Source organism: Puma concolor, chromosome C2 (genome assembly GCF_028749965.1).
Source record: "Puma concolor isolate L17-30 chromosome C2, mPumCon1.1.hap2, whole genome shotgun sequence".
Lineage (NCBI taxonomy): Eukaryota > Metazoa > Chordata > Mammalia > Carnivora > Felidae > Puma > Puma concolor.
In genome coordinates this window covers 105,801,056-105,808,237 of record NC_141675.1, presented here as the reverse complement: position 1 = coordinate 105,808,237, position 7,182 = coordinate 105,801,056, and the positions used below count along the sequence as shown (strand labels likewise).

The 7,182-nt window shown below is 36.5% G+C and overlaps 1 pseudogene; it reads left to right on the top strand.

The window, feature by feature from the left end:
- Positions 1 to 1,140: 1,140 nt before the first annotated feature.
- LOC147577475 (phosphatidylinositol N-acetylglucosaminyltransferase subunit P pseudogene) lies at positions 1,141 to 3,750 on the top strand (annotated as a pseudogene).
- The last annotated feature ends 3,432 nt before the right edge of the window (positions 3,751 to 7,182 follow it).

Sequence of the window (7,182 nt, the reverse complement as noted above, 5' to 3'; positions counted from 1 at the left end):
CAGGCGTGATCAATTACGAGGAGCCCTAATAATTTCCATTGTTTTCAGCCATTCGGACAGAGGAGATCTGAGCCTAAATGCAAGAGAGGCAGATTCTTTGTGGTACAGAAGGATTCTGTGTTCATGAATTCCAACTTTTCAGGTGGATAATGTGAGGGAGGTCTGTAGCTTCAACAGTTTTAACCACCGTATCCTAACCAAGCCTCTCCAGAGATAATTTACTGAAATAGAAACAAAACCCTACATGCCTTACTCACTTTTTCTTCTAATTTTGAGTTTTAAACTTTTTCTTTTTTTTTTTTTTTTTAATTTTTTTTTTTCAACGTTTATTTATTTTTGGGACAGAGAGAGACAGAGCATGAACGGGGGAGGGGCAGAGAGAGAGGGAGACACAGAATCGGAAACAGGCTCCAGGCTCCGAGCCATCAGCCCAGAGCCTGACGCGGGGCTCGAACTCACGGATCGCGAGATCGTGACCTGGCTGAAGTCGGACGCTTAACCGACTGCGCCACCCAGGCGCCCCTAAACTTTTTCTTTTTAATTCATCTCACATTCCATTACGAATACCCTGAGGATGGAAACGCAGTCTGTGCGGTTCTCTCACCAGCACCCGCCCAGCGCCATACGCAATGAAGCATCCACAAAATGCTTTGTGGTGACTGTACTAGACAGGAAAACATCTCATACATGAGACTCAGGAGTTGGCACTTTTTTAAACATACTTTTAGGCGATGCCTGATGTGAAGAATCACAAAACTCGAAAATTCAAAGAGGCCTTTACACTGTTTAAGATGCAGTTGTTGTTAGGATTTTTTTTTAAGTCTGTGAGCTTCTCCCAACCTAATTCCCACCACTACCACTTACCAGAAAATAGTTCCAAAGTTTCTACAAGGAGTCTATGGAACTTAAGACGGGGTTACAAAGGAGGCTGTAACCACAGTTCTAAAGCTCATGCGCCAGCCGGAGGATCGCGGCGCGCCTGCGCCCTTGGCCTTTTCTTCTTCAGGTCCCCTCTCGCCCACGTGGCTCTCTGGTTGGCGCTTGCGCAGAGGACCCGGCGCGGGGCGGGGGGAATCATGCAGGCCTGAGAGGCGTGAGTGGCGAGTGCGCCACCGCAGATTGTCTAAAGCCTCAGGGAAAATGATAAAAAATTCACCGTCGCCTTTTTCAGAAAGAGCTATTCGTGTTTGGGCTTTGTTCTTTTCTTAAGCTCCCAATTAGGCTTCATATATCTCCTGACTCTTGACTAAACTCCTGAGGCTCAACCTACTGGCCTCAAAAATATTGGGCAGTTGCACTGCCTGTCATCCTCTTCATAACTATAGGAATCGATTATGTATCCTTAATTAGAACGAACATTAGTACCTCTCCACTCAACTCCATTCACACAATTACAGAAAACTATGTTAAAAATCAACAATAGAAGAAATACCAGGAAGAGGTTATCCGAGCATTAGGAGATAGTCCTAGGAAGTGCCTGGGTGGCTCAGTGGGTTAAGTGACCAACTTCAGCTCAGGTCATGATCTCATGGTTCAGTTTGTGGGTTCTAGCCCCATGTTGGGCTCTGTGCTGAGACATCAGAGCTTGGAGCCTGCTTCAGATTCTGTGTCTCCCTCTCTCTCTGCCCCACCCCACTCGTTCTCTCTCTCTCTCTCTCTCTCTCTCTCTCTCTCTCTCTCAAAAATAATCATTTAAAAAAAAAATTTAGGGTTGCCTGGTTGGCTCAATCAGTTAAGCGTCCAACTTGGGCTCAGGTCATGATCTCAGTTGATGGGTTCAAGCTGGTGGGGCTCTGTGCTGACAGCTCAGAGCCTGGAGCCTGCTTGGGATTCTATGTCTCCCTCTCTCTCTCTGCTCCTCCTCCATTCGCACTCTCTCTCTGTCTCTCAAAAATAAATAAAAATGTTAAAAAAAAAAACTTTCTAAGAGATAGTCCTATAAGTCATTTGTGCAGCTGAAGAATTTTACACCGAAAAGTGAAAAGTATGTAGCCTGAGACCAAGCATTTGTTGATTTTCATATAATTTTGACCGTAATTATTTTGACTAGAACTCTTACTAATACCTGTTATTGAAATATAAAATATATATGTAAATTGAACTTCTCTTAGGTAAAGTTCCATTCATATTATAAACATTATCAAACATTAGTCATTAATAGATTAAATAAAATACTGCATTACCATTGGGAAATACATATAATAGCACATGGCACACTTGCAAAGAAGATCCATTTCTCAGTAACTCAATGCAGATTTGGAACCATTGATGCCTACAGTCTTGTGAGATATTAATATTCAATGCAGTTTACATAGAACAATTAAATAGCATACAATTTGAATTGCACAATTAAAGTGGCAAAAAGTGGGTTCCAATACACTACAAATTTTGGATAGTGAAAGACTGATAAGTTAGTTCTTGATTCAAAAAGAAAAATAACTAAGTTTCAATTTCTTTTTGAAAAAAAATACATTATGTTTGCTCTCTGGGACTGATGAAAAAATACAGATTTATACCTTATCTTCAGTAGGTGTATGTATACAGATTTGACAAGGAATTCCACAGGCAGAAATGTTAAAAATCCATATATATTATTAACATAAGAAGATCACTAAAAGATGTGCAGGTCTTTCTGCCCACAGGTCCTATCCCTGCTATAATAAGAGCACATTTTCACACCATAAAAAATAAACAAATAAAAATCATTAAAAGAGAGATTTCCATAGGTACTCATCGGGTGGAATTTTTGTGCTCTTCTAAGTTTTTTCATTAAAAATATTTCTCATTACTCCTACAAGTTTGGATACTAACAAATATTTCTAACACTTCCAGGTCTATATAAATTTCCCCCATCTTCACTCTTCTCCTCTATTGAAATCAAATGCGCATCTGGTTTACACAGAGGAAGGAGAGTGCTAGGCAACTAGTAAGTAAGTACTCATATTCATTCAACAGATATTTATTATAAATTATGCAAACATTGTATTAAATACTGGAGTAGTAAGGATTGCACAAAATACTTTTAAAAAAGGCCAGCATTCTGATTTGTAACTTAAACAAATAAAATGAATATAAATATAAATAAAATTGAACAGTAAAGAGGAGAAGGAATGGAATGGAATGGAATAAAATGCTAAGATGAAAAGAAATGGGAATTTTTTTTCTACTCTTGGCTTCCAGCTACATAATTATCATATTGTTCTACATTTTTCTATATTACTATAAAAAATTTAAAGACATAATCTATCCTATTTTTTTGCAGTTATCTTTGACACCTGCCATAGTGGAGAATATAAATTTAAGTAAGATAAATAATAAATAAATAAATAAATAAATAGTAAGATGTTACACAAGAGAAACAGAAAATGCTATAAGCACTGAAACCACCACTGTGAATATAATTACCTCAAACATTAAAGAATCAGTTTATTAATTGTAAGTGGAATAAATCATGTAAATGATTTCTCAAATTCTTATTTCTTAAAATCCATCATTTATGCCTTTGAAGTGGGAACTTAAGTTTTAGAAGTGACACTCTTATTGATCTTTGCAGTAAAAACTAAATCTTTCAAGAGTAGTTCAGGCTAGATATCTATGTTTATCATAACAGGATATAATTTTGTATGTAAATATGCATGTAATTTTCTAAATATTAAAATATTCTTTTTAATCATATTCCTCATGGAGTGTCTGAACAAAAACTACAGTCAAGCTTCTAAATTGTTTTTATTGAGTAACAGGGGATCCTGACACCTTACTACCTAATCCTACTGGAAACTAGCATACAGGAATAGCAGCCCATGGGCACTAGAGTTGTCTGAAACCTGGAACAGGTTTGAAACCTGGAACAGGGTGCCAGAGGCCTGAAACCTGGAATCTGTTACGTTAAACCCTATGCTCAAACACACACATCTGACTTCCACCCAGGAGATAGCCCTGACCTCTTTAGAAATTGCACAGTAAGCTGAGAAACCAGCTCCCAGGATTATGTGCTTTGCTTTGCTTCAGGGGCCCCAATTTACATCCTAATGGTTCTGAGAAGATTCCATGACCAAACCTAACAATGAGGAGACCTGAAGATTCATAAATGACCCATACTGACTATTCTGTGGACACAAGCCAGTTTGTATCCCTGTCTCTGAGGAAAGCAAATCATATGTTCAGGATTGAACTGCTTTATCCTTGTTGTATGTAAATTGTTCATTACTCCCCTCCTTTTGCACATTTTGCCCTCCATTTTCTGTGTTCTCTCTGCTTACAGTTTGCCATTTTTTCTCTAAGCCACTTGGATTACCTTATGCTCTGCTCCCCTCAGAAACTTAACCTGGAAACCAGATTTATTAGCCAAAAAACTGAATCAAAAATTTATTTTCAACCTATCAGGGAGCAAGGAAAAGAGCTGCTTTTTGATGTCTTTGGTAGCCAGCTTTTTGGAAGCCAATTGCTTAAATTACTTTGTTAAATCTTTGAACTATGTGTTCTAACTTTTTTCCTGATTGCATGCTAACATTGCAGCATGGAAATTATGGATATGTTGGAACTCATTTCCGTAAGTCAGTGCCTCCACATGAACAGCAGGGGGCAATAGCATACTAAGAATTGTGGAAACTGTCCTCGCCTCTGGGAAACACTGTTGAATTGCTGCACTGGGTCTGTGTACAACTCCACGATGATCTCAGCTCTCAGATGAAGTCTTTTGTTTTGTGTCCTATTTTACAATGCACTGTTCAGTTTTGTATATGAGTTGTGACTTATTCAGACAGCATTTCACTGTGACCATTTAGCTTAAAAAAAAGAAAGGTGAAAGAGAAGGAAAAGAGGAAATGAGTAAAGAGAAAATTAAAACGCGGCCAACTAAAACACATAGACAAGGAAGAAGTAATATTGCGTATACTTAAAGTTTGTCCCTTCTCTGTTCCCATCCACTTGAATCCTGAACACTGTTTTTCTGGATTGCAGACCACTATAATTCCCCACTCCCCTCACCATACACACGCACCCATTTTATTCTACCACTTGTGCCATACAGTTTTGCTAAACCAACAAATTTCTTTATTAAAAGGAAAAAAAAACTTTTTTAAGCCAAATACTTGACTTTTTAAAAGAATTCAAAAAACTCCTATGTCATGTTCTGGCCTTTAGTCAAGCTTCCCAGTATAGAATTTTAATGTCTTTGTGCTTTCTGAACATTTTTAGTCAAGATACATTTCACTGATGCACTTTAATAAAAATTCTTCCCCTGTAAACTCACACCTTCAGATAAATAGTGAAAAGCTGTGGTTGTGAAACTATATCTTGTGTGTTCGGGGGTAGAATGTAAAGTAGGAACTAAAATATTATAGATGTTAAAGTTATATTCAAGGATCATTCCCTTTGCACTGGGAAGGTGTTCTGTAATCCAGTCCTCAAAGTCAGCAGGGATAAAACTACTTTCATGCATAAATTGAGTTGTATCCCATAATATAATACCCATAAGCCTGGCTTCCTCTTCTACCTAGGCTGGAATACCCAGATTATTAATGTATTCCCATAGAGTTATTGAGTTATGACTGTGTAGTGGCAGCAATAATATTATTTTAACATCCAGCACCAAAATTCCCCTTGAAGGGGTAGTCTTGTTACCTCCCTGATTGACAGGGCCCTATCTGATCCTCTTTGACTTGGTCCCCTCTGGCCTATCACCTAGGCCAGAGGTGCTCCTGCATACTTCACTCTAGCCTCACCAGCCTCCTTGCTGTTCTCGGAAAACATACCAGGTAGTCCTGTGCCTGGGGGGCCTTTGCTGCAGCTATTCTCTCTCATCAGGGTAAATCTTATTTTATTTATCCAAATGACTCATTCTTTCACCTACTTCAAGTTTGTGCAAAAGCCACCTTCTCAGTGGAGACTTCCCTGACCACCTATTTAAAATGGAATATTGCCTTCACCCTTCCTCCTTTATTTTCCTCAACAGCACTTATCATCAAATATGCTATATGTTACATATATAAATAAAATATGAGATGAGATATCTGAGACCAAACAACAGCGAGCAGAAGGCTTAACCCTGCTATTAAAAGGACAAAAAAGGTTGGTTGACTCCAAAGCAAAACTCAACTCTATGCTGCATGTAAAAGACAAAGACATGCCTAAAACCACATAATTTAGAAATGCTCATGAAGAAAGGATGGGCAAAGGTAAACCAAGAAAATGCAAAGAAAAAGAAAAAAATTGTGATATGAGATGCATCTAACTAGAGTTCCGTCCAAAAAACATGACTGAGACAAAGAGCACCTGATAACACTAAAGGCTACAATTCACAGTGAAAATAAAATATTTATGAAAAATATGCAGCAAATAATACAGTAGCTTATTTCTTATAACAGAAACCACAAGAGATTCAGAGAACAGAAATACATAAATAACAGCAAACTTTAGTATACTCTTAATCCAAAACAAAAAAATTATACAAAAAAAATTATTGACAAGAATTTACTCTAATTTATGTATAGACACATGTATACCTAAAATAATTACATAGAGAAAAATACAAATAACATTCTGCAACAGTATGATAAAAGTAAAAATCCATCACCATCGAAACATTAAGAAAACCTTCTCACCTTAAAATTTAATTTTTTCTATTAAACATACCTTGGCTTAAAGGGAAATAACAATTGATAGTGAGAATTTCCAGGAAAAAAAAAATAATGAAAACATGACATCAGGGTCTACAACATAATGTTAAATAGTATTCATAATAAAATTCATAGATTTAAATATTTGTATCAATAAAAATGAGCCAAATCAGTGAGTGAGATATCGCATGCAAAAAGAAATATTTAAGTCTTGTTTTGTTTATTTTTTTTCCATTTTAGATTTAATTTTCTTTTTAATTAAGCAACCTAGATTAGAAAACAACCTGAAAAAACTAAACCTAGCTGCATTAAACTGCATTTGGCAATTTTATAATTAGCTATAATATTGATACTGTTATTTTAAAACTATATAAGAAAAAGTAAATAAGTAATTTTGTTAATATTAGTTACCATACATTTCAGTAGAAAAGTGATACAATATAAAATGAAATAAGTAAAAATATTCTATAATGTTTTATTAGAAATGGAATATCAGCACATATTTATGATTTATTTTTATCTTTCTTTGAAAAACTACGTATTTCCTAGATCTTGCATGGTACAG